General features: G+C 47.7%; 1 protein-coding gene across 1 annotated transcript in view; it reads left to right on the plus strand.

Moving 5' to 3' along the window:
* The first annotated feature begins 1,591 nt into the window (after window positions 1-1,591).
* HTR1E (5-hydroxytryptamine receptor 1E) overlaps window positions 1,592-26,943 on the plus strand; it is an 81,685-nt gene continuing 56,333 nt past the window's right edge. Inside the window, exon 1 of the mRNA XM_014600570.3 lies at window positions 1,592-1,813. The gene's annotated coding sequence lies outside the window, so the exon portion shown is untranslated. The remainder of the gene's footprint in view (window positions 1,814-26,943) is intronic.

Genomic DNA, 26,943 nt, shown 5'->3' on the forward strand with positions numbered 1-26,943 from the left:
GTGGGGATTTTTTGGCACTTGTATCTAATAGCTGATTGAATCAGCTGTATATAAAAGCACCAAAAAGCCCTGCTGAAGCGCCCAAGATGTGGAGCTGGGTTGAAGTAATGCAGTGCTTCTTCAAGTAAAGTGTGTTTTGGGGAGGGTTTACCATCTGGAAGCAGCCTTAGGCTCTAAGAAGGTCTGAGTCAGAGGCTGTACCCCTCACTCCCATGCACTGATGTGTAAGTGTTGACAGTGGGGGAGGCACAACTCCGAACTGCCAACCTTGTTCCTGCCCTGCTGCTGCCAGGCTCTGGCTCCAGCCAGGCTGCAGCCCTGTGCCCTGATGTCAGTGCAGAAACTTTGGGGGCCATGTGCCTCTCATACTCCACCCCCCACCCGGCCAATGTCGCCTATGCTCCCATGCTCAATAGCTACTGATGCCCTTTCTTCCAAGACTTTATCCAATCCCTTTTTGAATCTGGCTAAACTGTCAGCTTCCACATCTGGTGACAATGAGTCCCACACTTTCACGGCACGCTACAGGAAAAAGAATTTCCCTTTCTTTGCTTTACACTTACAACCTACTAGTTTCATTTTTGACCCCTCGTTCTTGTTTGGTGAGAGAGTAAATAGTAAGTTCCCATTTACTTTCTTTTCAACATTTAGTATTTTATCAACCCTGATCACACCCCCGCTGAAGTGTCTCTTTGCTAAGCTGGCCAGGCCCAGCCTCCTCAGTCTCTCCTCCACACCACTCCTCATCCTCATTGCCCTTCTCTGGATCCTCTTTTTGAGGTGTGGGGACCAAACTGGGCACAGCAGTGAAATGCAGACACCCTATGGATTTACAAAGGGGCAGGATGACACTTGTGGTTCCCTTCTGAATAAGCCCTAACATTCAGTTTGCCTTTGGACAGCTGCTGAGCGCCCAGCATCGACGGCAAAGGTCCGTGGGGCAAAAAGCAGAACGCTGCAAGAGGCAGAGCTGGGCGGGGGGTGTCCCCAGGCTCCTGCAGTGGAGTGAACAGTGCAGAGCTTCTTATGCTGGCAGTCAAAGCTCTGGGCTCCTGACAGGGATGCTGGTGAGGACCTGCCTGACGGGGGCTGTCTGTGGGGGACCCTCAAGGGGAGCTACAGGAGAGGAGAAACCAAGGGCTGATCTGGGAGTGCAGGTGAGGCCAGGGGAAGATCTGAGCGTGCAGGAGACCCCAGTGGGGCAGGTGCGGGAACCTAGGAGAGACCCGGGGCAGGTGTGGGAGCACAGGAGAAGCCAGGGGGGCAGGTGCAGAGTACAGGAGAGGCCAAGCAGGCAGCTGTGGTAACACAGGAGAGACCCAGGGCAGGTGCAGAGTGCAGGAGAGGCCAGGAGGGCAGGTTTGGGAGCGCAGGAGAGGCCGGAGGCTGGTGCGGAGCGCAGGAGAGGCCAGGGGGGCAGGGCAGAACCCCCCGCCCAGCCGGCAGCAGGGGCCGCAAGGCATGCGGGAGCCGCGGGGCGCCCCATCGGGCGGGACAGGCCGCCCCCTAGCGCCCGGCAGCCGCCAGCACAAGCCCCGGCCGGCGGAGCTGCCAGTGCAGCCCGAGCCGGCGGGGAAGGCGCCGGAGGAGCCGCGCTCCTAGACCTGCTCCGCGCCTCCCCCCACTCCCCTCCCGAGCGGACAGGGGGCTCCGTCGGGCCGGGCAGCGCCCAGTCTCGGGTTTCACCTGCGCCTCCTGCTCCCTCCCCAGTGGATTTAAAAGGCTTCCCGGCCGGCAGGAGGCGGGACCGGCGGCAGCGGGGCTCTGGTGGCGCTGGAGGAGCGCGCAGCGCGGGGCGGATGGAGGTGCCCAGGTGAGCCTCGGGGCGGGAGTTCCTCGGGCCGCTCCCTGCCCGCGCGGTGGTGGTGGGGCACGGGCACGGGCGCTCAGCCCCGGGCACCCACGTGCCCCCGGGTCGCACAAGCCTCGGGCGGGGGTGGCCCCAGAAGCCGCCTGGGGGGCTCTCCCAGCCCCGCTCCTCTCCGACTGCGTGACCTAGAGACAGATCACCCGCAACCTGACGAGGTGACCCGCTCTTCCGTCCCTGAGAGATGGGAGCGGTTCAACCAGGTTGCGGCCGAGACAGGTGCCCTCTCCACTGAGCTGCAGCCCCCCCGGCCACGAGGCGATGGCCCTCCAAAGGTGAGCTGCTTGCGCCTGGCAAGAAGGCAGAGGGACCCGACAGGAAAGGTGGCCGTCATCCTCCAGTAACTAGCATGGAGCCGTGCTGCTGTCCCACAGCTTGGGTGCCAGAGCATTTTTCCAGGACTTTTGAACCCAAGGATTATGTTAAAAGTTGCAGGGGGGGATTGTGTGCTGGACCTGTATTTATTTGGTGGTATATACAGTATTGAAGTTATTTCCTCGGAGCCTATTTTTCTCTCGGTAGTTTGCGTCTAGTGTTTCAGAGAAACACTGAGCATTTCTGCATTTGGAAGGGGCATAACAGTGGACTGCAGCTCAGATCTGTGCTAGCAAAAAGGGTGGTGGGGTGGGGAACAGAAAGACACACAAAAATGCTGTGGGATGAGTTTTTCTTCAGAAGATGGGCACATCACTGCCTGTTCATTTGTCGCTGCCACTACGGGGTTAGTGAGGAGAGACACAGAGGTTACCTGGGACTTAATACACCTGTCATCCCGCTGAAACCACCAGGAAATTCGCAGCCTCTCAATCCATTCAGGTCCTGCAAAATCTCTCTCTAGTTCGGTAAATAAGGGACAGACTCTAGGTCTTGACAACAGGCAGACTGTGTGCAGGTCTCCTTTTAGCAGTTTTTAGTCCATTTTTCAGTGGTCCTAAGGAGGCAGGTTGTCCTTCCTAATACTTGGATGTAGTGATTGGCAGTTTTCCTTAACTTTCACTTCCCTCTTGGCTTGGGTAGATGAATGATGCCTACAAAGTGAAGCAGTCCTGCTATTCTCCATGCTTTAAGAGGCATATTAATGACATGTTAGGCATGAAAGGTCGAACAATGAAGAAAGATCTGCTGACCGGCTCCAATACCTACAAGTTTTCATGGCCCAAAATGCACATCTTTTTCTCAGATGTCTTGGGAACACTTCTGTGGTAGACCAGCATTTGGGAAAGGGTTGTGTGTTCAGTGGAAGCATGAATGAATTAGAGAATAAGACACGTTTATTTTACATTCAGTGCTGTAACCCTCAAGTTCAAAAATCACAAGTCGGGCCCCAGGGGAGTTTTAAAAGTAATACATTTCGGCTTCATTTTGTGGGGGTTTATTTTACCTTTTTACGGTTCAGAATTTTTTCGGAACAGACATTTATAGCTTTCATTAAAAAATCAGATAGTATATACTGAGTTTCTCATGTAACCATGTGACTCTAGAAGATGGAGTGTGATGCACACATGTGCTGCAAGTCAGTGATGTTTTCAACATCAGAAGAACGCTGTGCTTCTCATCATGCTGTAACAAATCCATAGGGAGATAATAGATAAATTCTGCAAAGCACTTAAGTATGCACCTAAAGGTGGAACTGTACTCATGTCTCTTTTGACTTGGATGGAACTGCTTACATGCCTGAAGTTAAGTGTGTGCTTAATACTTTGCTGAACCAGAGCCTAAATCCTGATCCTACAAGCCAGGGATGTCAAACTAGCCTTGTGCCCCTGGCTGGATCCAGACCACAGGGTTCCTGGGATCCAGCCCAGGGGGTGTGACAGCAGTGGCTGCAGCAGCTCCAGCACAGAGAACAGGGCACGCAGGGGGGGTAGTGGCTCCAGTTCTCACGGCATGCCTTGTGCCCCATACCAGACCTGCTGTTGCTGCTGTGCCAGAGCAGCAACTCCAGCTCCACACAGGGCTCCAGCTTTGAATTGGGACACGCTGCAGTGCCTCCCCTAGCATGATGCAGTGGTGGAGGCAGCAGAGGAGGTAGGGCTGTGGCCATGCAGATGGGCAAAGTAGCCAGAGAGTGACCCGGGCTTTACCAGCTTTCATTCACCCTCCTCCCGATGTTCACTGGGCACCAGATTTTGCCCCCAGCCATGGCCCCAATTTCTGGTGGCTTGCCAGTAGCCTGGCAAGCTGGATAGAGCAGCTCCACAAGCTAGATCCAGCCTGCAGGCCTCTAGGTTTGATATCCCTGCTAAAAGCATTAATTCACGTTAGGTTTTACTCCAGATATTCGAAATACATTAGCAGGCAAAGAGGCTTGCATTCATAGAGCAGCACTACCTCTGGCATTTGCTGACACAGGAGCTAGGAACATAACACCCACAGGGAGAGCATGGATTTTCCCTGAAGACGTTGGAGCACATGTGTGTATGGAGGTCCATGTTCCTGACCACTCGCTCTGTGGAAAGAAAAACCCCAACTCCACCCCCTGCACTGTGTGATTATTTTTTTTTTTTCTGCCAGCATGCAGGAGTTCTCCAATTAAATGGTCTCCTGCAGATTTCTCTCCCCTGTCTTATTTGTCTCAACAAAAGAAAATCTTTTTCCTGGTAAAAATGAATCTCCACGGTAGATTGACAAACACCATAAATAAATGAATGTCAACAGTCTAGGTACTCGGGAGCTAGTTTTAAAAAAAGGACATTTGCAAAATTAATAGATCCAATGTTCAACCTTTATCTGTAGGTCTCCAGATTCTGAAAAGAAAGCTTTGAGCCTCGTTCAAATTAGAGCTGCAATGCAAATAAGCTCTCTTCCATTCTTTATCCACCAACCACACACCCTGCATGCATTTTTGATTCCCAGGTGCCTTCCCTTTCTGCTTCAGACTAACAGGGTACTTCTCACTGCTCAATTTTTGGGAGCAGACAAGTGCACCTGTGTGTGTGCCTGCACCTGTGAACCACATGAAAAGTTAAATGTGGCACCTTCCCTTCTGCTGAAACTTAAAAGACTTTAGAGGAGTTATGACAGAATCAAATTTGGCATAGTAGGCTTAGCTTTAAGCTCATTGCTCTTGACAGTATGCCTTGAAATAAACAGCAGCTTTTTAGTTTTTGCTCGGTAATAAGTACAAGCTTCCCCGTGCAGTCACTTCTAGATAATGAATGTGCACTTGAATCTCTGTATTCTTTCAATCCTTGGTCTTTCCTCCTGAACTTGTCAGTATGGATGCTGGTTAGTGCCAACAGTGGGGTGGGGACAGGAAGAAGGAAGTGATTGTTATAAATATGTATTTCTTCAAATCTGTCCTTTGTGGAATTTGTACTTTGTGAGAGTGATACATTTATGTCACCATGGTACCCTCAAAAGATATAAGAAAAGGCATTTTTACACAATAAAAAGGGAAAATAAGATTTGATGGCAAACAGTGAGAAATCCCTAAATCAGTTCAAAGATATTTAAAGAGTCAGACATCAAATGCTGTGAAGACACTATACTAGAGAGAAAAAGGTGGTGGGTCAAATTTATCCCCCATGTAAATCATAAGGACTGTTGTGTTCTATAAGAGATTAGCTCACCTAAAATATCATTCTTCTTGCACTTAATAATATGACTGGTATATTACAATGGTAAGCTCCTATCCTCTGAACATTTAAGTATGCTGATAACTTTACATTTAAATAGCCCCAACAAATTCAAAGAGTTCCATCTGTGTAAAGTTAATGACTTGCTGGAGTGGATTAGCCAGTGTGACGATTTTTTTAAACAGGTAATTTTGCACTCCTAATGATCATGGTGCAAACAGGCCTAAAGTCTGTAATTGTTCACAGCCTAAGTGGTCTGCTGCCCCATTAACATTGCTGGCAAGACTCCCATTTGCTTTAATGTGGGCAGTCTAGCCAAAGAACATCGCACACATTGGCACTGCACGCTTTCATATATTGCCTTGCCAAAATGCCTCATTCTGAACCTGGAGGACATGCCTGCTGCTACTTGTGAAGAGTCATTAGGGCAGATTTTTTTCGAAGAAGGAAAACAACTGCAATGTGGTTATTCACTTGAAAGACTCGCACTATGTTAACAGAAATTATGTTCTTATATAGACTCTCCTGCAGTAGATTTGTACAAACATAGGTGTCATGAAGGAGCAAAAGAAGGGCCTATATTTTATCTATTTTGGAGACATCCGAGTCATACCTTACAGAGCTTTCATGGGCTGTAAAACATTCTATAAGTCTGGATGCATATGGTTAAACCTAAGACCAAGTGCATCTCAATGCAAGGGATTCCTTCTTAGTGTGCAGAGTTCTTTGACATCCAGGATGTGAACACAGACCAGATACCCAAAAATAACACCCTCCCTTCAAAAACTCAGCTCATTTATATTAGCATCAGCAAAGAGCAGTGATTACACCTACTTCCATACCTGTGACACTGACCCATCACCTTCTTTGGTAGTAAGCAAGTGCAGAGTACCTGTGGCTCCTACTAAGATTACCTAGTCAACATTTTTCAAGACGAAATCCTAACTCAGTCCTCAGGACATGTAGTAGACCAGTGGTATTCAACCTTTTTTCATTTGTGGACCCCTTTGAAAATTTTGAAGTAGGTGCAGACCCCTTTGAATTGTAAGTGTGGGTATTCACACACTTTTGATTGGTCATAGTCATCTGTTGCAGACCCCTTAGACATTAGTCTGCAGACCCCCAGGGGTCCATGAGCCACAGGGTGAAAACCACTGCAGAGCTAGGGACCGTCACTCCACGTAAACTGGTTTAAGTGATCAGAAACTGGTTTAAATCTGTAACAGAATAGATATTCAGTACACATAAACCAATTTCAAATTGGCCAAAACTGGTTTGAGATAAACCTAGTTGAATGTAGTATCAGACTTAAGTGACTGAGCTCAAACCGGTTTATGCAGTGTCTGTCCCAGACTCCTTCCTGGTTTAAGTTAAACCAGACTCCCCCAGCATGCTCTCTGGGCTGGGCTCTCTGTTCCAGCGGAGCGGGGCTGGCCCTGCCCCTCTGCTCCCTAGCCCAATCAGGGATAGGCAGGGGTGGGGGTCTGGCCAGATGCTGGCCCAAAGAGAACAGAGAAGAAGTTTATTTCCCCCGCACCCCCGTCCCACCAACATGGACCTGCACTTCTCTGTGCTGGCTGCTCCAGCAGTGGGGGCATAGCCAGCCCTGGCAGTAGCTTTGGCTGAACTGGCCAGAGAGGGGTTTAATTCCCCCCACTCCCTGTCCCACTGGTGGGGCCCTGAGCTAGGTCTGCCAGGTGTTCCCCCATTGCTGCTGCAGCAGTAGGCATGGCATGGCCAGACACTGGCCAGCATGGCCCCTGAGGCAGAGGAGGCAGGGAGGGGAGTTATTCCCCCCTCTACCTGCACTGCCCCCAGGGAAGGACAGGCAGGTCTGCCCTCCCAACTCCTGCTGCTTGCTCCCTGCTTGGGGCAAGCAGCAGAATAAGCCCCCTGTTGCCACCTCCATTGGACGCTGCCCTCCCTGCCCCCTGCTGGCTGGCATCTGGCCACGCCCCTGCACACACGAGCACCAGGGCTCAGAGGGGGCCAGAGCCCCGCTTCCCCAGCACCGCTGCAGTCCACAGCAGCTTTCCCCAGCCCACAACATGGTCCTCCCACCAGGAAGGGGCTCACATGCCCCGACACCATGCCAGGGGCTGCTGCCCCTGTCACAGTTGCTCCCTCCTTGCCATTCCAGCGACCGGGCGGGGGCAGAGCCAGATGCCTGCCAGCTGGGCTCCTTAGGTGGAAGGCAGGGAGTGGGGTTATTCGCGTTCTGCCCCATGGGGCCACAGCAGGGTCTGCCTGCCCTGACCACCACCATTGCTTGCTGTGTGCCCTGGGGCAAGTGGTGGAATAAGCCCCCTCTGCCAGACACAGGAGGGAGGGGACACCAGATGGAGTTTATTTTGCAGCTTGTCCTGAGCACAGAGTGAGGAGCAGCGTCAGGGTGGGCAGACCTCACTGCAGTCCCCTGGAGGCAGAGGATAGAATAATCCCACTCCCTGCCCCTTCTACCCCAGGGGCCATGCCAGCTGGCATCTGGCTGCACCCAGCCCTGCTGCTGCAGCAGCAAGGCGGGTGTGCCCGGCAGACCCAGCTCAGGTCCCTGCCAGTGGGACAGGGAGGAGGAAATTAAACCTCTCTCTGCCCAGTTCAGTTAGGGCTACTTTCCAGGCTGGCCACCCCGACCCCTCAGCACAGCCTCCCTGCAGCCAAGGGCACACTCGAGCACCCCTCGGCTCCTGGCCTGAGGAACTGCAGGCATGTGTCGATGTTTCCTCAGTCTAGAGGGAATGTCTATGCAGTTGCAAATCAGTTCAATCTTGGCAGGTTGGACTAACCTGCCAAGACTGAATTAATTCAGGCTCCGGCTTTTTGAATGTCTGTCCCTAGCCCAATAGACCAACCAGTACTTACAAAATTACTGTGTAATATAAGTGACTCACCAGGTACTTCTGAAAAACCAAAAAAGAAAAATAAATCACTAGTTTCTAACTATGAACTTCCAGTTGCCAAGATGCTGAATTCTTCTCGTTGAGAGCTCAGAACAGAGCATGACACAGCTATCAGTGTTGATGGTGGGTCACTACTATCATTGTTTAGAAATGGCACAGTCCTCATCTTATTGAGGCTCTCTGCAATATTAAATAATTTCCAAATGCTCCTCTCTCACCTCTATGAGGGTGCAGGAATGAATGGAAGATATCCAGAAGTGGCTGGAAGCCTTCCCTTGCAGACTAAATGAAGAGGAGCAAGTGCCCATTATAACCTTCAATCACAAAATCCTCCCCTGCAGAGCCTCGTTCTCATCCTCCGTCTCATTCATTAAACTCCGTTTAGGTTTGTGGAAACCAGTTAGACATGATGGGCAGAAATGGCAGCAGTTAACAGACGCCTCCCTGTGCTACCTCTTGACGCGTGTGTCTTAAGGGAAAAGTATGACCTGAAGTCAGGTCAAAACATTTGGTCATCACGTAGCAGATTTGTCTTTGCTGACATGCTCACCTCCTGTTTAGGGCAATAAGTTCATTGATGTGTGAATCAGAATGAATTCTGGTCTGATTTGGGGGGATTCCACTTCCTACCCCACCTTTCAAATCAGCTGGCCGCTCTTTTGCCAAGTCTTTTCTAGGAACAAAATAAAATTAATGTCATTGTACTGCATACAAAATACTTGCCAGTTGCCATCACAGTTTTAAAGCTTGCTGCATCTCCTTCCTTTTCCTGGCCTCCCTGGATTTATGTCTTTTAGGGATCTATTGCCCTTGCCCATCTTGGAGTGAAATCCCACCATTTCTTCCTGCGTGTAGAACACAGTCCAAGCCCACTGCACTGTATATTATCAAGAGGTTATGATCCCATGTCTCCAGGTTGGTTTCATGCACCCCTTTCATTCTCACTTTGGGATCCCATGACCACTGATTTTTGTTTTGCAGTTGAAACAGGATATATCTATTTAGCCTCAGCTAATCTGACACGTCACTACAAGTTACTTTAGCCTTTCTTAAGTACTAGAGTAGATTCAATTCACATTCTTCTAGCAGATTCTTCTGTAATAGATTCTACTATTCTACACGGTTACTATTCCACCGTGTCTTGATGTTTCTTGTCTCCCCTGGCTTTAAGAGTACTGTATATATAAACTATGCCCCCTTCCCCTGCAATCCCACTTCCAAACTCTTATCAGGAGAATCCATCTGAGCAAAACTAGCAGAATGTGCCCATAATGCCTGTGCCACTGTTTGAACAGATCAATCCATTCAGTCTCCATATGCATGTATGTGATGCAAGGCAGCTCTGTGCTGAGACACCTCACACTAGGGCTGTGCGAAGCTTCTCTGGCTGTTTTGTTTCGACGCTGTTTTGACTTGTTTTGAGCTCGAAACAGCGAATTTGAAATGAAACAAAGGGCTTCAAAACAACCTCAAAACAAAGTAAGGCCAGTCAAAATGTTTTGAATTTTGAAGCAGGCAGGTGGTGGGAGGCAGGAGAGAGCCAGGGCTGTGCTCCGAGCGACTCCATAGCCCCATGTGGCTCAGCCCGGCAGGGAGCGCAGTGCCAGCTCTGCCCATCTCCTGCCACTGGGCTCCGCCAGCCCCATGGAGCCCAACCCAGTGGTGGGAGGTGGGGAGAACCAGCGCAGCACTCCACCTCCCGCCACCAGGCTGAGTTCCACGGGGCTGGGAGCTGAGCCTGGTGGAGGGAGATGGGGTGCTGGGAGCTGAGCCCAGTGGAGAGGCAGAGCACAGCCCTGGTGCTGCTCCCCGATACCTCCCCCACCAGGCTCAGTTCCATGGGGCTGCGAGCCTCTGGGAGCTAACCCTGGTAGAGGGAGGCAGAGCAGGGTGCTGGGAGCTGAGCCCAGTGGAGGGTGGTGGACCGCAGCCCTCAAGCTGCTCTCTGATTCCCTCTCCCCCCCACCCCCCCACCGGACTCAGTTCCAAGGGGTTGTGAGCCACTGGGAACTGATTTTCCCTGGGCCCCACACCAGAGCCGACCCAAGGGTCCCGGGTCCCCACACGAACTGATTTGCCCCGGGCCCGCCTGCCACTGCCCCACAGCTGGCAGCACCAGCCTCCTCTGATCTGGGCATCAAATTGGAGCCCGCACCCCCAGGAGCAGTCTGACACAACCCCCACAGCCCTCTTGGGGGTGCAGGCAAGGCCCTGATCTGCTTCCTGGATCACAGTGTCATAACCCAATGATTTTTAGTGCCTCGGCACATTGGAATTTGCCCGCCACATGGAGCTTTCTTTGCACGGTGGATTTCTCAGCTGCAGAGAGAAAACCCCAGTGCAAAAGAGTTCCCGCCACACACATGCAAATTAGTGTCCCACTATTGGTCAATTCTAAATTATTCCTACGTGGCGGCTAGCAATTGGCTCGCTGGCCGTATAAAAGGTTAGAGCAGTTTCCACCCAAGTTGGAGGACTCCACAACCATCTCGTGGGGAACTCTAAGCGCGCTGTGGAGCCTAGCAAGCTCCGCGTGTGTCTTGGAGGAGGACATAGGGGCCTGATCAGCTTCTAACCACTCCCCGTCATAGTGGAAAGATTGACGTACCCCCGTGTTGAGCATGCGGAGTCGTACATCGATGACTCATCTCGGTTCGGTTCGACAAGAGATCTCACTTCTGTTTGTTTGTGTGCAACTGTAACTTAAGCAAGTTTCCTTCCTGCACTGTGACCATCGGCAGTGTAAGTAAAGCTTTCTTTATACAACTAATACGCTTCCATGCCTAACTCTACTCCGTCGTGGAAAAACCCCACCTGACAGTCGGAGCTACTGGCCATAGCCTTAGACCGCCCTCGGTCCTGACATGGCGTCATGAACAGGATGCGGGGAAGACACGATGGAGTTAGAGTTAGTGAGAAACTGCCCTTGGCGCAGTGGAAAACGGCACGTAACAGACGCCGAAGAACTAGAGGCGCATATTGCTTATCATCAGGCGGGCGGAACGGGTGAAAGGCCCATCACCGGCTACTTTTCGCTGAAGGGAGAAGAGAAGGAAGCACATCTTGACCCCGGAGCTTTCGGGTGTGTGATGGGTGGAGAGTGGGTCCTATTTAGATCCCAAGAGGAAGGTGGCACCGTATCCTCAGTCCGAGTGAAACCGGTGGGCGCAGTAGACCCGACCCTCGACCCAAAGTATACCCGCTGCCTGCAATATGTGCAGGAGACGAAGGACCAATTCAGTTCCTGAGCGGTGTTGTCTAGATTGAGGAGCCGCAAGCTCCCGTCCTATCTCTGTGAGAGTTTGGAGACAGAGGGATGCGCCACAGCTGAAGGGGCAACCCCGAGGTGCGACAGGGGGAAAATGTTAAGTGTAATGTTCCATACTATGACAACTCTAATGCGGGAAAATGCAAGTTTAAAAGCCCAGCTGCTCGCAGCCGTTCAGGGGGCTAAAGATGCGGCTGTGAGAGAGGATCCTGAGACGCCATTTCAAGGTGGCGCCGAGCAAGAAGGGAGCCACGCGGAGGAGCCGGAAAAGATGGGCGGAGCTTCAAAAGAACAAGCGAGAATCCGTCCAGCGGTCCTGCCCACTGAAGTGACGTCACCTCTGGCGGCCCCGCCTTCTTGCCACAGGGAGGGAGCATCGAGCAGAGGAGAGCATCCGCCCCTCCTACCAGAATCAGTAATGGCTCTAGCAGCAGTTCGCCCTGTGACAACGACCTGCCAGGCAACTGATCCACCGAGTGCAGCTTGTACCACCACCTATCGTGCTCGTACTCGAACTGAGTTGCAGGAACTATACGAGGAGTCAAAGATCAAGCCTGAAGAGACCCTAGCCATGTGGTTGGGGCGCCTGGTTGTGGAATTTGGGTCCGACTTGCTGGACTTGGAAGAGGCAAGTTTCCTGATCCAGCGGGCCTCGTGGAGCGGAGGGCATGCCATCGACATCAACACAGTGACTTTCAACGTTCATTAGCCCATTCTGCTTCTGGCGCTTGCCGCAGGACAAGTCGGTCAGGAATCTCTCGCATGGCATGACGGACGGACGGAAAAAGCCAGCGCGGAGCAACTTTTGCTGGCCATCATGGGGATCTCATACTGCTCCTGGAACCCCAGAGCATGTGTACTGGGACTGACATCATCCCAGCAGAGAGGGCCATGGCCTCACCGCTATCTGCGAAATCCTGGAACTGTTCCCATAAATCTGAACAGCGTAAAAGCCTGTATTGAAGTCTATGGAGGAAAGAACATCGTCGACCTCCGGATTTTCCTCAACCCAATGGTTGGTTAACCTGTAAGCAACCTTTTGCATCAGCTTTCGTGATTGCGCATCCTTATGAAGTCGAAAACACCCAGCGACTGGGAGCATCGATCTACTGTATACCTGATCGAAGCTCAGGGCGCAAGCCATAGCGAATCTGATCATCAAGCGTTGCCGCAGAGAACGCCCGAAGAGCGAATCATGTTTGGATTCTTCCTAAACCATTCTGGGCTCGCTAAACAACAACTCCAAATCCTGGGAGACGCAGGCCAATGGCAACTGGACTATGAACTAGGTTTTCAGTATCCAGACAAGCTAGACGATGACTCCTCGACATTGTCATCGATGTTTTCATCTTGCTGAATGTGGATAAAACCCCGCGGTGTTTGCCATCTACTTCCGCGTTGGTTGTATCCACGAGCGTGCGAGAAAAAAAAATCGTCCAAAGTGGAGCCGTGCCCGAGCACCTGTATTGTGTGCTGTGAAAAAGCGGGAAGTGATGACAAATCTAACTGACTGCCCTATCACGCGTGGTTCCATGTAAATATTGTAATATAGGTTAATTTATCGTTTTGAGGATTTTTCTTTTTACAGGTCCAGGACTCAAAGTGCATGGTGGAGGGAAGTCCTGAGAGAGAGAAAGAGAACATCATTGAAGAAGCGAGGGCTTGACTTGTGACTTCGCCATGACACCTACTGAAGTCCTGATAGTTGAATTTCTTGTTATGAATATAATTATGTGTCTGTGTGTTAGTGCCAGCTATTATTTGATTCGATCCTTAGAGGACGAACTTATTTTGTTGTCTGAATTTGTGTTTAACCATTTAACTTATGAACCAGCTGAGAGAGCTTGTAACGACTCAAACAACGCGCACGTGGTTTAGAATTCCAGCTGCGCCATCGGCAAGGGGGCATGTCATAACCCAATGATTTTTAGTGCCTCGGCACATTGGAATTTTCCCGCCACATGGAGCTTTCTTTGCACGGTGGATTTCTCAGCTGCAGAGAGAAAACCCCAGTGCAAAAGAGTTCCCGCCACACATATGCAAATTAGTGTCCCGCTATTGGTCAATTCTAAATTATTCCTACGTGGTGGCTAGCAACTGGCTCGCTGGCCGTATAAAAGGTTAGAGCAGTTTCCGCCCAAATTGGAGGACTCCACAACCATCTCGTGGGGAACTCTAAGCTGTGGAGCCTAGCAAACTCCGCGTGTGTCTTGAAGGAGGACATAGGGGCCTGATCAGCTTCTAACCACTCCCCGTCATAGTGGAAAGATTGACGTACACCCGTGTTGAGCGTGCGGAGTCGTACATCGACGACTCATCTCGGTTCGGTTCGACAAGAGATCTCACTTCTGTTTGTTTGTGTGCAACTGTAACTTAAGCAAGTTTCCTTCCTGCACTGTGACCATCGGCAGTGTAAGTAAAGCTTTCTTTATACAACCAATACGCTTCCGTGCCTAACTGTACTCCGTCGTGGAAAAGCCCACCTGACGGTCCGGGCTACTGGCTATAGCCTTAGACCGCCCTCGGTCCCGACACACAGGAGGCTGGTGGTGCTGTCTGGGGCCAGTGGCAGTACTGATCTTCCTGGCGCTGGCTGCGGAGCAGCGCTAGCTGCAGACGAAACGTCAAAACAGTGAAAGAGTTTCGACAAAATGAAATGGAACAGTGCTTTCAAAACAAAACAAAGCTTGAAATGAAACACTGCTCAATCGAAGCAGAACGATGCTGTTTCACACAGCCCTACCTCACACTAGCTCTGGGCACGCTCGCTCCAGAACCAGAAGTAATATAGGTGCCTTGGTGTAAGGGCTCACAGGCCCTGTGAAGTAGTCGTTAACGACAGGAGTACTTCTAATTCCAGAGATGAATAGTATAGTATTCCTCAGCCCAGCACTGGATAAACATAGCCTATGAAATGCAATCACGCACCTAATAACGGGGCCATCCCTGTGGGAGAAGATTTTAAAGTTGAACACAAAATCACATTTGAGGATACAGCTCCAATATACAATAAACAGATATTTTGGTCTTATTTCACTGTGGATACAGTTATGGAATGATTGTCATTCTGAAAGCAATGGATTAAACATCTTTTTGTGAATCACCAGAATAACTGTCACCCTCTGTTTCTGAAGAAGTTAATTGTTGTGCCTTGCTTGGAATATTTTACTCCTAAAGATCTTTCAAACTTCATTTTAAGAGAGTTTCTTCAGACAGATAACATACACCCTACTGAAATTGTAGCTGCATTTTGTCATGCAAATTAAGGCTCTATAAAACTGCTCTTGAAATTGGTCCAATGACTATCAGTCAAGTACATTAGTATCACCCATTTAAAAAATCAGACTGCTGAGCATGTAGCCCTCTCTGTTATTGATTTATGTTTGGAATATTGCTAAAATACATCTTTGGCATCTCGTAACTTCAAATCCTTAACTTCAACTTCAAATTCTTTGTCTTTTGTCACTAAAATAAAGTGGACTGCCTGGATTCCAGTTTCTTATGCAGCAAAAAAAGAATTAGAAATTAGAAAAGAAAACGTTATTCTACTATTATATAAACCCATGGTTTGTATGATACAGTCCTCTTAAGGACTGAGAAGTTCTGGTCATGCCATCTCAAGGAGAATATAACAGAGCTCTACACAAGACGCTGACTGCGCAGTAGCTCATTACTACTTTACTACTCCGCAGTAGCATCGCATGGCACAAAGTGTGACATGTTGCTATTGCACAGTAGTAACAAGCTACTAAGCAGTCAAGATTACCTAAAAGCCATTTGGTGGCGCTACTGCTCAGTATCTCGGGTTACTGCTCAGTGATTTAGTACTTGTTTATACAAGTACTACTGTATAAACAAGTACTAAATAACTGCAGTAACGACTGTGCAATCAGTGCCTTGTGTAGACATGGCCAAGAAGTACAAAAAAGGGCAGCAGAGACATTCAGGGATATGAAACTGCTCCTATTCCAAGAGGGACTGAATAAAAGTTAGATTGTTTCAGCTTTAGAGAGGGATGACTCAGAGAGGGGAGGATATGACATGTCCATAAAATCATATGGTGTGGAAAAAGTGAATAGGTAATTTTTTTATTGTGCTTCATAAAAAAGAGCTAATGAGCATCCAATGAAAATATGCAATAGGTTTAAAATGAAGGGAAGGTTTTAAGGGTTTTTGTTTGTTTGTTCAATGCATAATTAACCTGTTAAACTCATTGGGCATTTTTACATGTGCTGTAGGAGGCATGGATGTGGGAGGGGCACTTTAATTAGCAAGCCATGCTAATTAAAAGTACTTGAGCGTCCCCTGTGCTGAAAAATGGTGGCAGGGTGCTTTGAACTAAAACTTGTTCGATGAGCTTTAGTTCAAAGCACCCCGCCACCATTTTTCGATAGAGGGACACTGATATACGTGACACCAGAGAGAGTGATCGCTAGAGACGATTAATTGAGTCTGCTCCATCGTACTGGATTTCCAGTGCATTGGAACCAGCTCCCTGCATGTCTATAGGAGGCCATTGACACAGGATGATTGGGAGACCAAGAGTAAATTAGGTTCAAAAAAGAATTGGACAAATGTAAGGAGGATAGGTTCATTGGCAGCTATTAAACAGCAACAGTTAGGGATGTAACCTACTCCCGGGGAATGGGTGGGTATGACAGCAGATGGATCGCTATCTTGTTTCTTAAATCTTCCACTAGATCATCTGCTACTTGCCATTGTCAGAGACAAGTTACTGGGCTAGATGGGCCTGTGTCCTGCCTCTGTATGACACTTTTTATATATTTTCCTGTGTGGGTGATGCTATATCACCTGAGTGGGTGATGCTAATACTTAATAGGCTAGATTCAGATCCAGCTATACAGCTAGTAACTTAATTCTGGTGCCATTCTGCAGACTTTCCTTCCAGTACAAGATAGCCCTGGCATAACAATTTAACAATACTTCTCAAATTACAGAAAAAGGTTGGGTTCCTGCAGAAGGTTGAATAAGGATAGATAGACAGACAAATTAAAAGGAGTCATTCAACAGTTTTGGCTCCGGGGTCGGACCCAAAGGGTAGTAATTGATGGAAGTCACTCATCATGGTGTCCGGTGACCAGTGGGGTCCCCCAAGGCTCTGTCCTTGGACCCATACTGTTCAACATCTTCATTAACAATGTGGACACTGGAATCAGAAGTGGACTGGCCAAGTTCGCCGATGACACCAAACTTTGGGGCAAAGCATCCACACCAGAAGACAGGCAGGTGATCCAGGCTGACCTGGACAGGCTCAGCAAGTGGGCGGACGAGAATCTGATGGTGTTCAACACCGATAAATGCAAGGTTCTCCACCTTGGGAAGAAAAACCCGCAGCATCCTTATAGGCTCGGCAGTGCTATGTTGGCTAGCACTATGGAAGAAAGAGACTTGGGGGTCATCATTGACCACAAGATGAACATGAGCCTGCAGTGCGATGCTGCGGCTAGTAAAGCAACCAAAACGCTGGCTTGCATCCGTAGATGCTTCTCAAGCAAATCCCAGGACGTCATTCTCCCCTTGTACTCAGCCTTAGTGAGGCCGCAGCTGGAGTACTGCGTCCAGTTTTGGGCTCCACAGTTCAAAAAGGATGTGGAGAAGCTTGAGAGAGTCCAGAGAAGAGCCACGTGCATGATCAGAGGTCAGGGAAGCAGAGCCTACAATGACAGGCTGAGAGCCCTGGGGCTCTTTAGCCTGGAAAAGTGCAGGCTCAGGGGTGATCTGATGGCCACCTATAAATTTATCAGGGGTGACCACCAGTATCTGGGGGAACGTTTGTTCACCACAGCGCCCCAAGGGATGACGACTAGGTCGAATGGTCATAAACTACTACAAGGCCGTTTCAAGCTGGACATAAGGAAGAATTTCTTTACTGTCCGAGCCCCCAAGATCTGGAACAGCCTGCCACCGGAGGTGGTTCAAGCGCCTACATTGAACACCTTCAAGAGCAAACTGGATGCTTATCTTGCTGGGATCCTATGACCCCAGCTGACTTCCTGCCCTTGGGGCAGGGGGCTGGACTCGATGATCTTCCGAGGTCCCTTCCAGCCCTAATGTCTATGAAATCTATGAACAGAAACTTACTTATTTGAAGACAAGAATAAGATCTGATCACGTATTATGCAAGTACAGTTACATAGACATTGTCTTTACTAGATATTTTAGAATTGCTTCAAACATCAGAGACCCATGCATACATGCAAAAGCCACACCAGCAGTTACCACAATTAGGTGTTCAAATTGAATGTTTTCATGTGCTCACTCCTATAAGTCAAATGCCTTCTTTGTCACGTTACACAAAGTAATGGCTTCAGTGATCATTATACTATATTCAGATAGAATTCTAAGACACCACCATTTAATTAAAGACTTGGTGGAGATAATTAATGTGTTTTTATGCAGGGTGGTTGTATATGTGTATGAATTTCATTCTGAAGGAAGCAGATACCAAGAATGCAGAACGCTTCCAGGGCATTATCAGACTGGCCAGAAAGACTTAGTTCAATCATGATGTTTCCTAGAGTGAAAAATAATCATCTCAACATCCCAAAAAGTTTGAAATATTTTACATTTCTATTTTTATACATGTTATAGCTTCCCTGAGAGCTTCTCTTGAGCATCATTTCACACAAAAAAGCCAGACTCAGAAAAGCATTTAAGGCTCAATTTTGTTTCATCCACTAAAAATCTAACTTGCAGTTTCTGGAGTCAGAGAGGCAGAATCAGAGAGGCATTTTATTTTGCCTGTGTAGACTCATACGTCTCCTATACTGCAAGCAAGTAGTTTATGTACCCTCAGAAGCAAATTATATTTCACCTTGCAGAACCACACTGCACTTCCATTCATTTCAATGTGCAGGACATAGGCGCTTCCAGGCACAGATTAGCATTTACACAGGAGACACGTAGCTCTCCATTCATTCCAATGGGGAATTTTAACCTATGCTAAAATGACACCCATCTGCCCAGCATTCTATTTTCCTGAATGAATAAAGCATATGTATCTTAGCAGGACTGCCGGCATGAGAAGATGGCCCCCATGTGAACAGCAGCACAAGGGTTCCTCGCTCATCCCCCCTAATTAGCCTAATGATTAATGCATTTACCCAGCCTATTTTCAACCTGGGTTCTAAGGCTACCTGAGTCTCAGGGACTTTGACCCCATATCTGTGTCCCAGCAGTGCCCTCACCCACAGTCTATGGAGCAAATCTGACTGCCTGCACATTACAGACCATTCTCCTGAAGTAGGCCCAGTAAGTTAGCAATAGACAAAGTCATGGGGCCAAGAACAGAAAAACCAAGGTAGAGCCCAACGCTGCAACTCAGAGAGGAGAGCCCTGCCCTGCAAAGATAGGAAACTTCCTCCCAAGGCCAGCCATGCACTTTATACAAGGACTCTTTAATGTCAAATGTGTTGTAGACATTCATACATAGCTGAGTCATGCCCTTATAAGTTAAGGCACTATTCAGGACCTGTCCTGAATTATACCAATGCAAGAGGGATGGGGTCTGGTCAGCAGTGCAGGGGTTATCTGAAAAGAAATAAATTGCCAGTCATTAATATGCCAACTCAACATTTCTGCATAATACAGATGTGGTGAGAGGTGGCACAGAAATATGACCTCAGGGGAGATTTGACTGAAGAAAGTCCCTTGGTGTCCCACAAGGCACTGTGGGCTAGTGACAGGGTTGGAGAATGTTAAGTATTACATATGTTTGGGCTTCTTTATTTTCTGAAAGGAAAATCAGAAACAAGGAAATGAATTGCCCCCAGGTACTGGTTTCCTTTCTCCAGATGCAGATACACCCTTCTTCCTGTTCAGGATTCTGGTCGTGTCTTCTAAGAGGTCTCTCCTGCATGAGAAAGTGCCATAACGTGGTTGACAAGGTTCTTTGGGTAAATGTGATAAATTGTATTAGACCAACTAAATAATTTATGAGGTTGGCCACTCACAGCCTTTCCAGTTTGGGCATCTATACCAGCCCCATGGGAAGGGAGTTCCAGACAGGTGGGGTCATGAGCAGATCTAGAATTTTGAAAAGAGGGGCATTGTGTTGAGATGCATCATCACATAAGAAACACATTTTTCTCCAGTTAAAAACAAACCAGACACTTTACTTGTAAGCTGGTGGCTTAGGCCTATGCTATTAAGTTTATGATTGAAGTAAAAAACCAAATATAACTTCATTGGAATAAGTTAAAAAAAAATCTGCAGGGCTGTGAAATAGGAATGTCATTACCAGGAACAGTTAACAGATAGCAAAACTGCAGCTTGGTTGGTGGAACATCAAGACCATTAAAAAGCAGAGAGGGTTGTTAACACCCGTGGAATGAAGAGTTTAGAAGGGATCAGGTAGATTATAACAAGCCATGAAGTCAACTGACTCCCTCAGCACTGCCTGACTAGGAATACTGCTGCCACTGCCAAGCACTTGATTTTAAACTTAGGGTGGTGCAGGAAGCAAAGAGTGCACCTCCCCTGAGCCCACCCACCATGTGAAGAAACCTGCTTTCTGTTCCTGCTGCTGCTTATGCAGATGCCGTCTATCTGAAATGCTCCTTCCCCCAAGAGTTACTACCTTGCCCAGTCTAGGAGTGAGGGGTATGTGCCTCAGCTATGGTACTGCCTGAGTAATCTTAACTCTTCAGGTCCTGAATTTCCTGTCAGCATTTTAGATGGTTCAACTTTTTAAAATCCCAAGCTACTTGGTCCTGCTGTTAAGCAGGGGTGATGCATAGGGAGTGCACACGGGTGCACATGCAGTCCCTGAGCATGGTGGTGCATCCCTTGCAAAAAGGCACCACTAACAGCGGGTGGTCACCACTCACCACCCCACTGCCGCTGCTGGAGTCTGCAGGCAGTCCGCGATCCCCACTGACTGCTGCCGATGCTGCCAGTGGCATCTGCAGGTGGTTGCCGACCCTTGGTCGGTGCTCGCCACCCCCGCTGCCAACAGCACCGGTGGCGTCTGCAGGAGCTCCCCCACTTCCCGCTGCTATGCTCCCGCTGCCACTATGCCCCACCCAGCCGCTGGGGGCACACGTCATTCATGCTAATGAGACAGCTTTATCTGTATTTTGGTAGAGAGGGTTTTACCAGCCTCAGTAAGAATGCCCTCAAGGTGGGGGCTTCAGTCTAGAATCTTACTTACTTGCTCACTCTCCCCCTTTCTTCTTGAAGAGAAAAATAGAGGACATAAAGGCATCGGGTTTTGTATCAATAGAGGGCAGAGTAGCAGAAAACCTCAGTGTCCTCTATGATGACCACCCTACCCTGGGCAAATACAAAACTGGAGACCTCCTGCAGCGGGGGAAAGGCCCCTTCCCCTCCTGGTGCTGGTGGGGAAGGCTGGGCTGGGAATGGGGGGGCACATGCCTGTCTCTTCTGCGTGCAACCTGCCCCCCCTGCTATGGCCAAACATACACAAGCAGACAGGCACACACTACACATGGACATGCAGACACAAACACACTCTCCCTGCCATGAACAGATGCACACATGCATAGAGGCACATGCACAGAAGCAGATATGTACAGATGCATAGATGTGCACACACAAATGTGTACATATGCACACAGATGAGCACGCACACACAGAGATGAACACATACGTACTCACGTGCACACACACAGAGATGCATGCACACAGAGACACATGCGCACATGCATGCGCACACACACACACCCAGCCCCAGTTGCACAGACCAGTAGGGAGCTGCTGCCTGGCTGTGTCCCTACAACCTCCATGTGCACAAGCCCGGGCCAGCTCAGGTTGGGAACCCCTCACTGTGCCTCTGTGTATGGGTGGCAGCGCTGCGAGGGGTGGCTATGGAGGGCTAAGGTGATATTAGCCCCGGGGGGGGGGTACACCCCCCCCCGCCCCCTCCTCCAGGTGCAGCACTCCTGGCTGCAGGGAAGAAAATGCAAAAGCCGGGGTTTTAAACTTGGCATCGTTTTTGTCTCCCTGCTGGGCTCATGCCCAGTTGGCCCATGCATTAATCCACCTATGCTGGGAGAGGGGCAGGGTGGGGCTAGGGGAGAGTTGCTGCAGACTTGCACCTGCTCCAAAGTGCTGAATTTCCCCAACCTCCAGACCCAACAGTGAATGTCTGTTAGCTCCAGGGGGTTGCTGTATTTCATAGCACTTTCTGCAAAGCACTAGGAGTTACAGTGGGGAGCTGCATTTCTGTCTGTGCCTTGTGATTTTATTTCATATTCTCTTAAATAGATAAAATAACAGATTGTTTGCCATTAATATCATTAGAAAATAATTTGTTCCTAGCATATTTTCCTAAAAATCAAGAGAGAGAAATATCATATAAAGCTTTCCACATTGAGTTTTGATTTCTAACTTGGATTTGTTAAAAAAAACACACCACCAGCTCATCCATAGACATCTATAAAAATGCTATTCTTGAGGAAAGAAGGTGGTATTTAAATGGTCAGGGAAGAGACACGTGTTGGGACAAATTCACAATAACCAGTAGCACATACAAATTTAGATTTGCCAGACAGGGACCTTGTTTCTTGGTGTCTGTGAAGTGCCCTATAATAGTCTGGTTTACTGTTGATTCACCCTGTTAGTAAATGCCAGATGGGTCCTGCATAAAGCCACAGAAGTTCAAATTAATAAATCATGGAGGGAAGTGAAGCTCCACTGGGAATATATAGAAGAGGTGACAGCATCCTTCAGAGGGAAAAGAGAAGTAGGATAGCCAAGCTCAGGGAGGATGAGCTTTGTGTTCCATTTTTGTTTCTGAAGTACTAACAAAGTCAAACTCTGGGAGTGGGATGAATTAGGACACCAAGGGCAAAATCCAAAAAACATTTAAGCACCAAACTCCTATTTACTCCATCAGAATTAGAATAAATTCAAGTTAGACACCTGATTTTTTTTTCTTGGATCTTGCCCTATGTCAGGGGAAAGAGTAGAAACTTGGGCCAGTCACAGTGCCAGATTAGTCAATATGCAAAGTTCAAATCCACTACAGCCAACAAGGATTTTGAAAACACTTGAACTATTATTGTGTTTACCATTGTTGGAGAGGGAAAGATATAGCTAGTTAAAATTATAACTTTACTAATTGTTTGCTCTTTGTTCTCCTTAGGTTTGCTTTTAACAATAGATCTATTGGAGAGATCATTAATATGGGGGGCGGGGGTGTGTGGAAAGAGATCTATATCTCTCTCTATATAGAGATATATCTCTATCATATATACACACACTCACACACACCATATTAATGATCTCCGATAGATCTACTGTTAAAAGCAAACCTAAGAAGAGCAAAGAGCAAACAATAAAGTTATTGGTCTGTATATAGATATATATCTATATATAGATCTCTCTCTCTGTGTATGTATATGTATATATATGTATATGTATATATAGAGAGATATATAGATATCTTGAGGAATTAAATGTAGCTGGGTCCAAACTCCTCCTAGTTTCTTCAGCTTTGAATTTCTTGTTGTACACTCCCACAGAGAAGATCATATCCTCTTGATTTGCAAAAAAAGGATCTGATAAAATTTTCATGTTGTGGAAACAAATACAAGAAGCCAACCACCAGAAACCACCATTAAAATGGAATATTTGAGACCAGATAAAGTTGGTTGCATATTCCCCTCTGCCATCTGGTAACCAGAAATGGATCATGACCACCTCTTGTTCTTGTAAGCAGCATCATTTTGGGATCCAATCTAGCAGGTTCATAGGCTCTAAACTATGCTCCATATGTCTAAAGTGGTAATAGGCAGTCATCAATCCTTCTATATGCATGAGAGGTCATCTGGCCCACATGGCTAGGCAGGAGCATGGAGGAGAGAAAGCTTCCCAGACCTTTCACATCTCTCCTTTAGACCACTGAGAGAGAATCCAAAGGTCTGGCCAAGTCCAGAGCTTCAATGGCTGTGGCTGTAGTAATATGTACATCCAGGAACTGAACCTGAATCTCCCATGTGGCAGACAAGGATTCTACCACTGAACCAAAACAGCGGGTGCCTAAGGTAATAATGAAAAAGGACAGTGGAGAAATAAGAAACAAGCCAGCAGATCTGTAACGATGAGTCACAGCCTTTGGAGTTAATACTCCAAACTTTTCTTACATATATAAATACAACTGAGTCTGATAATAAATTTGTTATATATTTGTTTAACTCTGCATTTTTAATATGTAGTGCAGCTTTGTTTTACTCTTTTTTTAGCCTTCTTTGATTAATAGTGAACTGCATATTCTAATAAATTATTTTATTGGAGGTTTGTGTAAGGTTAGGAGCCATAACGAAACAGTCCTACATCTAAGAGCCTGGCAGCATAGGGAGAGATAATGATTTTAATACAAGGGTGATATTTACAATGATACAATTTCCATAATGTCATCTGAACCTTTGTTTTGCAGCCAGATACATAATGGACATTATGCTGGGGAGGAGAAGGGGGATATTATAGTTCTTTTAAAAAATGACATATTGTGTGTATTCAATACATGTGCCATTAAAGAAGGGATGTGTATATTTAACCCCAAGCTGCTATTGCTGCCAAAACCTGCTTACAGACTATTATGTGTCCTTCTGGAAACTAAATTTTAAAATGTTCAATCCAGAAGCACTACCTGCAATAGGCAATCATGCAAGTAATTCTTATTTTGCTCATTTTAAGCAGATTGTATATAAACTCTCAGCATATCAACAAATATCGTAATGGATTTTTTTTTAATGAACTGACCTTTAAAGAACCTTGCTACAAAGTATGGTTATAGCAACATTCCTTTCATTCTGATCTGTTCTATACACCAGCTTAATCCATTCCATGAGATAAGAAATCTTACATTAACCATATGATTGGATATATGTCCCATGACAAATGACTACAGCCTGAGTTTGAAAGTGTGGCTGAAAATTTATAGGCCAAATTTTCACCTACTTTAGAATGGTTATAGTCTGATAGGGGGGGTCCACCAGATTTCAGGGCTCAGTTGAATTCAGAGGTACTTTGGGATGCATGAGGAATGTAGTACTGGGTCCTCCGTAGCAAACAGAGACTTCTCCATGATCTTTGGGAGGCTAAATTATTAGCATGGAGTCCTTGTATCCTGGCAGCCTCCTGTTGCCACAGCTCCAGTGAACTGCTAGGCACTCTTTCTGTCTTGCTATGGTGGTTGAGGGAACCCAGGAGAAATCTTCAGAGTAGTTAATACACCTGACAACCTGGCAAAAGAATTACTTCCACAGGGTTGGGTGGTGGTTGGGTTGCAAACAGATTTGCAGCTCCCCAGTGTAACTCATGGTGCTTCACAGAAAGCGCCATGAGTTACAGCAACCCCCCAACCCAAATGACGTTCGCTGTTGGGTCAAAGGAGTGGGGGATCAAGCTCCACTTTGGGGCTGATCCAGGAGGACCTCTCTCCCTTAGCCCTGCTCTCTGCAGCCTCTCCCCCTTAGCCCTGCTCTCCTCCCCTCCCCGCCCTCTCCCCAGCTCCGATGCTATCTGAAGGATGGGAAGTGGAGGAGGGAACTCTGGTCTGGTGTTTGCCCAGCCTGCTTCAGAACAAGGGGGTCTAGGGGATAGTGATGTTGGGGTCACTTTTCCACACAGGGCCTGAATTCTGTCTGTCTAGTTTTTTTTAATATGAACCTCTGCACACAGAACTACTACACTGAACTGGTTTATACTAGAGACTTCAGAAGGAACAATTTTCCACAGAAGCAATGCCTACATGCAGATAGGAGCAGGCATAATTTAGCTTCTGAATTTTAAAGCCACTCTTTAAATTGAATTTCCATACCATTTCTGAAAAGCTGCCAGAGAAGCCACAAGAACACCTTGTTTCATGCCATCCTTTGGGCTCCTCTGTAGGCAAAGGCTGCTTACTTTGTAGAATTCAAAACAAGCATTTTCATTAAGCTCCCTGAAGTGCATGGTGTCCCCTGAAAATTGTTTTCCTGGCTTTTTACCTTGCCATCTGTAGTATGATCAAGGAAGGCTTGTTTCCCTGCAAAGAAATGCTCAAGAGCATAGATTACTTGTGAAGCATACCATGGCTGAGATAGAGCAGCTCTCAGGGCTTCGTGCCTTTGAAAGACAGGCTATCTCAGCTGTAGTGTTCAGAACCTCTGCAGCCCCTGTGTTGACTTCACTGGGGACTCGGATGCGAACAGGATCATCTGTCCTAAGAACGGTGGTTAGCTGCTCTCAACTTAGTGATGTCTGAAGGAGTCAGTGTCCAAGAAAGCAAAAGTAGTGCAAGAACAGAAGCCATCTACCAATGACTCCCTTATTCATTTCCTCCCAGTATAGCCCTGCAGTTACTTACCATGAGCCTTTCCTTTCCTGTGTCCTTGTGATCAGGTATTTAGCAGAATTTGCAGTCACAGGGCACAACATGAGTGTTTCTGCTATGGCCTTGAACTTGCAACCTCAGCGCTGTTAACTGTGTGCATTTAGTGTCTGCACCCCCCACAACCCTCTTACCACAGGTGAATGGGGTAAAGAGAGAGAGACACCCCCCCAACCATTTTTTTAGGCTATTGAGCAGTGTGAAAAGCCCTTTCCACAATCTCAGGTTGTTCATGCTGAGTGCTCCTTTCGCAAGAGAGGTAAGGACAGGAGTTCCCTGTCTGCTCCCCCAGTACCACAGTCATGTTAATGTTAGCCATAAGACACTTAATAGTTCAAGCCTGTGCTTCTCAACTTTTTTAGACTCAAAGCATCTCTGAATAGACTTGAGGTACCCATCAGAAAATGCCAGATCTTAATTTTCACTCTTTTTTCTTTTTTCTTTTTTTTTTCTTTTTTGAAAGCAGAAAAATAATAGAGCAGTTTTTTTCTGTTGTGAAGAACTCAGAAATCCATGTTCTGATCATGTTGAACTCAGAAATCCATGTTCTAATCACCAAGTTATGGTGTTTCTATTTGGGCTTAATCTTGTGATTCGTGTTTGTAAATCTAATAGTATTAACACTGGATGCATCCAGAGGCGTGTGCACATGTAGGGCCATGCATTTACTGTGGCACAAACAGCTTTGGCACATATTTGTGCTGCTGCTTTGTGCTGCAGAGCATGTCCCCACACACGCACTCTGGTGCATACCACATTGTCCTGGGTGGAGTAGGGGAGGCTGCTGCCAGCACCTGTGCTGGCCCCAGCAGCCTTACCTTCCCAGGGCAGCAGTGGTGCCTATCCAGCTGCACAGAGCCTGACCAGCAGCCAGAGCATGTTTCTGGATGGCCAGGCTCCATTTCTGGCAGTGCACACTGCTGCCACATGAGCCATGCTGTATTTTTTGCAGCTCTTTTTTTTACACTGGG

This window comes from Alligator mississippiensis, chromosome 1 (genome assembly GCF_030867095.1).
Source record: "Alligator mississippiensis isolate rAllMis1 chromosome 1, rAllMis1, whole genome shotgun sequence".
Lineage (NCBI taxonomy): Eukaryota > Metazoa > Chordata > Crocodylia > Alligatoridae > Alligator > Alligator mississippiensis.